Genomic DNA, 7,486 nt, shown 5'->3' with positions numbered 1-7,486 from the left:
TAAAAATCAATTTAAAATATAATATATGTCAAACAAGCATAAAAGGTTATGGGCGTCAAATTATAACACCAGAAGGTGAAGCTCTATAGTAGCTTTTGAATTTTGAATTTGAACATAGATGGCGTCGGGGCTAGCACATCAGTTTTGATAGTCTTGTGATAACCTACAAGACACCGACATGATAATAGGGCGGGCCTTTAGTGAATTACCGAGAATATGTGTTACGAAAGCGACGGATACTTTAACATTTTCCTATAATAATAGCACTGTTAATATGGAACTACCATTTTCAAATCATAATGACGTCCATCTATCAAAAATAGAATTAAAGGTACCTCATGACCTGAAAATTGTTAATGGATTAATCAAAATTTTATTTTATACGGAGCAATTTGTCGACAATATGTCGATGGTGTTCTCTGAAACTTGAACGGTCTGAACATAGGTGTCTTGGTAAAGAAATTGATATTCCAGAACAAATAACTGAAATAAATGGTAACCGGGGGTATATCGACGTAAACGACTTAGTATATTAACCGATAACATTATTTGCTACACTTTGCATTACTCGAGGTTCTGAATATAAATCGGGTAATATTAAAATCGATACAGATGTGTCAAGATCGGACCTAGACAATCTTCAAAATCTTAAATAAATTTGATCATTGTTTTGATGATCATGTAGGGGTAGGAGATTTGATATAGAAATAAAAATTGAACTAACCACTTAAGTTCCCTTTTATCATCACCCGTATCGTATGTCAATAAAAGAGTGATGAATTTTATGCTGAATAAGTATAGATTTGAATTCGCTTCCTCATTATCAACGATATTTTATTATTTTCAAAAACTATCCCGCAGGCGTTGGAAAATTGAGAACTAATTTTGATTTTATTGAGCAAATATGGTGTAATATTGCGTCGGGACAAATGTTCATTCTTAAAAGCAAGAATCAATTACTTAGGTCACATCATATCGCGTGGAGAGATCCGACCATAGCCAAATAAATTAAAAGCACTAAATGAATTTAGAGAACCAAATAATATTCACGATTTAAGAAGATTTATTGGGTGTAAGCTGGTTACTTCCGTAAATTTATTAAATCTTTCGAGACTAGAATTCGTCCGCTATGTATTTTACTACGAAATACCAATTGTGGAAATGGGGGGAAGAAGAACAAAATTCGTTTATTGGTATAAACGAGCTTTAAAATCTGAACCAGTACTGGCTGTATATAATTCCGAACTTGAAACACAGTTAAACATATATGCATCAAGTCATGGAGTTGGTGGTATTTTATTTTAAAAACAGTTGAAAGGTGAATTAAAACCTATAGCATATTTCAGTAAACAAACCACATCCATAGAACAAAAATATCACTCGTATGAACTTAAAGCAATGGCAGTTGTGTTTAGTATTAGAAAATTTCGTGTATATCTCTTGGGTCGACCTTTTAAAATATTTATCGATTGTCAGGCTCTCAGTAGTTACCGAGGATAGGACGATGATGGCTAGAACTACAAAGTTACAATTTTGAAGTGCAATATAGACCAGAAATACAAATTCAACACGTAGACGCGCTGAGTCGCAATGCTCTACTTTTACAACATATTACAACAGAAAATTGGATTACAGCAGTGCAAAATGATGATCTTGAATTACAAGTCATTATTAATAACATAAATAATTATGAATATAAGAAGTTGTATCTATTAAAAGACGGTATTCTGCATAGAAAAGTAGACGAGTATAAAATCGCAAAAATGTTTCATGATAATGGTCACACGAATGCAACCAGGGTTATTGAGATTGTTCAGAGACAATATTAGTTCGAAAAACTAAAACGATTTGTTACTAAATATGTGAAGGTATGCATTCCGTGTCAATTTGCCAAAAAAAAAAACCATTTGGGAAACGAGGCTTTTTAAATCCCATTGAAAAACGGAATATTCCGTGGCATCTCAATAATTTGGTCCCTTGTGTAAATTCGTTAAACCAAAATTGTTACTTATTGGTAGTAATAGACGCTTTCAGTAAATTTGTTTGACTGCAACCTGTTCCTAATACTTTTACAATTCACGTAATACATACAATGAATTTTCTTACGCTCGTTTTCGGACTGCCTACTCGAATAACAACAGACCGTGGGAAGGCTTTTACCAACCAAAAGTTTTCAAACTATTGCACCCTTAAACAAATTCGGCATATATTAAATGCAGTTCCCTGTCTAAGAGCAAAAGGGCAAGTCGAACGTAGTAATCGCACCATTCTTCAATCATTAACAGCGTCTACTGGTGAAAATGAGATAGACTGGGAACAATTTATTCCATAAGTGGAAAAGAGGCATCCATTACAGCATAAACAGCAGTACCCAGAAATGTCCTTTAGAATTACTATATGGATATAAGCCTCGATTTGAACTGCATTTTATACTGTAAAACAAAAAACAAAACTCAAATATCCGAGTTGCGTTCTCAAGCTCAAAAAATAATATTAACGTTTCTATAAAAAGTAAAGAGGGGTACGATAAAAAAGACTTAATTATACAAAATTCTTTTAGGCGATTTAGTACAAATTCAGCGTAGCATAATAATAATAATAAAAAAAAGGATTAACGAGTGGAAAACTTGTCAACAAATATGCCAGATTTTATAAAGTTGCAAAATATATGATAACGATCATTATAGGGTGACATCCTTGAATAAAGGCGGATAAGATATTATAATGTTATAGCGGGGGACAAAATGAAAAGTTTCTAATACAACATGTTAGTAGTGGTGATAATACGGACAAAGAAAGTTGAAAGAAATAAGTAAATAATGGTGCATGGTGTAGGTAGATATGATGAAGAATTTTAACCATCAAATGTAATTATTTTCGAAAATTATTTATAATTTTATTAAATCATATTAAAAGCTGACGGTCAATATACAATTATTACATAAAAACGATGAAACGAACAGTAAAATATATACTAGTATGTATATACACAAAATCACTTACCGCGTACTGTTCCAGATTTCACATAAAACGACGCACAAAATGAATTTAAACTTACTGCTTGCACTAAAACCCACATACAAAATGAATCTAAAAATTGAAACTTTACATGGACTACATGTACTACAATAACATGCTACCTACAAGTAAAAAAAAAGTACTTGATTATGTAAAGTCATGAATTAAAAGAATATTTGAATTATCGTTATAAAAATATATGTATATCTTAAATTAATATAGAATTTAAATATAAAATATTTAATAAAAATACAAAATATTTAATACAAATAATTAAATACAAATGTCATTATTCTGTATAGTGAATCTAATGATGATGATATTTGACTAAGAAAGAAAATGTTTCAGCTATCTAATGTAATTGATATTTTTCTTTTAGTTTCTTTATCATTATTACGTTCACTATGACCGACTTTCTTACAGAAGTTACAAGCTACGGATTTAAAATGAAACGAATTAGTCCTTGAGGATTGAGGCAGAGGCAAGTTTCGTGGCTTAGTTTTATTAATGTCAGGTTTAGGCCGTTTATTACTGCATGATGCACTCATGTGTCCCCATTTATTATACTCACAGCATTTAATATTTATTTATTTATATATTTATATACCAAGAGAAGAAATAGTTACATAATTAATTATAAAAGACATGTGATGCACAAAGGATAACTAATCTCTTAAAAGAGACCTCTACGAGAAACCCTTTTCATAAAGGAAACTACATAAAGAAGCGTGGTGTACATAGGTACAATAAAAAGAGTGAAGGGAAAAAAAATATACAGATTTATATATAAATAAGCAAACAAAAAAAAAATATAATAATAGAAAATGTTGATATTATACATACATAGATATATACATAAATATACATATATACAAATAGTATATATAAATATATACAAATAGTATGAATAAATAAACATTACATATCAGAAGGTAAAAGTGACAGAAGATGTCACTTAAGTTAATGTTTAAAAACAGGTGTACTTGGTCTCTCTTTGTAAACAGAAAGTGGGAGTGAGTTCCAAAGCTGTGCACCTTGGACAGAGAACGATTTATGGAAAAATTTTGTATTAAAGGAGGGGATATCGAGAGGCTCCACTATGCTATATTTTGCATATCATGTTATATATGCCAGAATATAATGATGAAATTTAAGAATACTCCTTGCCATATAGACATCTAATAATTAATTATAACTGGCTATTGGATAATAATAGTATGTAATTTTACCAGACAAACGTTTCGTTATATACTTTTGTTGTTTGACGAATACCATAACGAATACCATATCCCTAAACATAACGATAATTTTTAAGAATGTGCATTCATATCTTAGAATTTATAAATTAAAAATGCCTATGTGACATACAAACTGTGTGATCATGTGGGTATGTAATTAATCATACATTACATACATTTATTTTATATAAAGAGAGAATTTTAAATCTACCGATTTGTGCGAAGTTTTCAGAACCCCGTAGTGTACATAGGGATCGTCGTAGGATAGACTTGAGATATTTATTAACTATTAATACCAAAAAGACATCATATATGATCTTCGCGCCTAAAAATAAAAATATACCAAATCATGACCAACTAACAATTTTTAACGAGCCAATAAATTAAACTGATCATGAAAAATATTTAGGTCTTATAATGGATAGCAAGTTAACCTGGCAATATCATATTGATCATCTTAAAAATAAAATATCCCCTTTGATAGGAGCACTACGTAGAATTTCCTTATGTATACCTAATACAATTCGTCCTATTATTTATAATTCTTTAGTAAAACCTCATATCGAATATCTTATTGAAATATGGGGAACTGCTGCGAAGTCTAACATAAAGTCATTACAAACTTTACAAAATAAAATTATTAAAGTTCTTTATAAATATGATTATTATTACTTTAATTACAAAACACAACTGACTTTTCAAAGAAAATAATTAAAACAGTACGACTTCTTGGTAAATCACTTGTTTATTTCCAATTTCACAAAGTAATGCACAATTACATCCAAAAAGGCTCTTTATATAATCTCTCCTCCCCTCTCCTCTCCTCTCCTCCTCGATACATCACACCACTCCACACCTCGCCCGCCGCCAACTCGCCCCTTAGTCAATACAGCTCCTCTTATTTTTTGTTACAGTCGGCCATCCTGGAACAATTGCACCGCAATTGGCGCAAACATTCGATGAGCTTTCCAATAAACCAATAAGATCATCTCTAGTTACCAAGTCATCATCACTACTAGTCTCACTACAGTCTCACTAAAGTCTGGAGCACTACGATATAGTCTAAGAGAATCTGCTGCAACAATTCCCGAAAACTCTTTATAGCCCCTCATTCCTTTAACGCTATCGATTTCATGTCGCCCATTATCAAGAAACTTTTGTACAATGTAAGGCCTAGAATACAACACTCGCAACTTACTATTTACATTCTTAACTTCACTTAACGTGGGCGATTGCTTATAGAGAACTAAAACTCCCTTGTTAAATTTATTCTCAGGTTTACGAAGCTTTTCATATTTTTTTCTTCATAATTATGGCTTTTCGTTTTAATCGCTCGGAAGCATTTTTACGTTTCTCGTCAACCGGCTTAAAATTTTCGTTCCCGATCAAATTAGACATGAGTCGATCTCTATGACTAAACATAATTTCATAAGGGTGATAACCTAGACTTCCGTTAATTATATTTTTGATTCCCCAAACCACATCGGGTATACACTCTGTCCACATGTTAGTATCTATATTACGAGTACGCATAGCATCCAATAATGTACGGTTGTATCGTTCAACCTGTCCATTGGCGCGTGGACATGCTATAGGATTTAAAGTATGGCGAAAATTATGATTAGTTGAAAACATCTTTGAAAATTCTACTAGTAAAAGCCAAATTTCTATCCGATACTACTCTTCTCCGATAACCGAACAAACTAAACATATCTTTTAAAATAAATTACAGCCTCTACGGAATTCATTGTTCTAACAAAAACTTTGAAAAGGAATCTACTATCATTGAAACACATTGATGACCCTTTTTAGTTTTACCAAAAGGCCGGAGATGATCAATGTGAACTAATTCCATAGGAATAGAAGACTTAGGAATGGGATGTAACTCATCACTTCGTTTACCATAATCTCCTTTTGAATATAAACACTCCAAACAATGATTCACATATTTTTTTAATAAAACGAGTCATCTTAGGAAACCAATAATCCGATTTAATTAGTTCCTCACATTGTTTGAAGCCGATATGACCTTTTTGATCGTGAAATTTTTGCATAAACTTCCATCTTGCAAAGGAAGGAACGACGAACTTAGCAGCCCTTTATAGTTTTCCTGTATAATCGTTTATTTTTAATTTATAATCATTTTTAACATCAGTGCAAGCCTGACCTTCTGATAATTGCTTTATTATGCTATTTAATTTATCATTTTTCCGCTGAATAGTCAACTACCAGTCATCAGAAGATATCATATTTATATACCTATCGAACACTTGAGAATACCGAATGTGTTTTGTTGACTTAGCTTCACCTATGTCGGACTGCGACTGAGAGCATCGACATGCGTCATACGTTCTCCTGGTCTATATGCGATCTGGATATCGTATTCCTGGATCGTAAGCCGCCACCTTGCTATACGAAGGATTAAATCCTTTTTGAGCAATGTATACCTTACAGCTGAACAATCGGTAACTATTTTAATTAATTGTCTATAAACATATATACGATTTTTTTTTAAAGAATCAACGACAGCTAACGTCTCAAGTTCATAACTATGATACATACTTTCTTCGAGAGAAGTAACTACTATAATAAAACACTGGTTTTAATTCGCCTTCCGTTTAAAGTTGGAATAAAATTCACGGTACCCCTATTCTACTTGCGTCTTTATGTATCTCACAAGGTAGTAATGGGTCGTATAAAGCCAACACAGGTTTACTATCCTAGATCCATTCAGATTTCTTTTTTGTTAAATCTGTCAACGGCTTCGCTATGATTGCAAATTTATTAATGAACTTTCTGAAGGAACTACACAGTCCCAAAAATTGTCGTAATTGATGTAGATTATTCAGCTTAGAGAAATTCTCCACTGCGTGTATTTTATGATTACCGGTCCTAAAACCATTCGAACTAGTCTCATAACCCAGAAATGAAACTTTTGTTTTAAGGAATGAACACTTTTTAAGGTTTAATTTTAAATCTGCTTTACGCAACTGAGATAGTACCTTTTCTAATAATTTTAAACCATCACATACGCTCGAAGTTGATAATAACATGTCATCCATAAAGGTTACAATTTCATCACTACCCACAAGTTTCACTAATTTTTTTTTTGGGATTACCCTCATGAAAACTGACGAGGCATTGGCTAACCCGAATAGTACCCTCAAATATTCATAAAGACTATCAAGAGTAATTAATGACATTTTATGCATAGAATCTGCTCTAATTAA

Source organism: Danaus plexippus, unplaced genomic scaffold (genome assembly GCF_018135715.1).
Source record: "Danaus plexippus unplaced genomic scaffold, MEX_DaPlex mxdp_41, whole genome shotgun sequence".
Classification (NCBI taxonomy): domain Eukaryota; kingdom Metazoa; phylum Arthropoda; class Insecta; order Lepidoptera; family Nymphalidae; genus Danaus; species Danaus plexippus.
Note: the sequence above shows the minus strand (reverse complement) of the source record.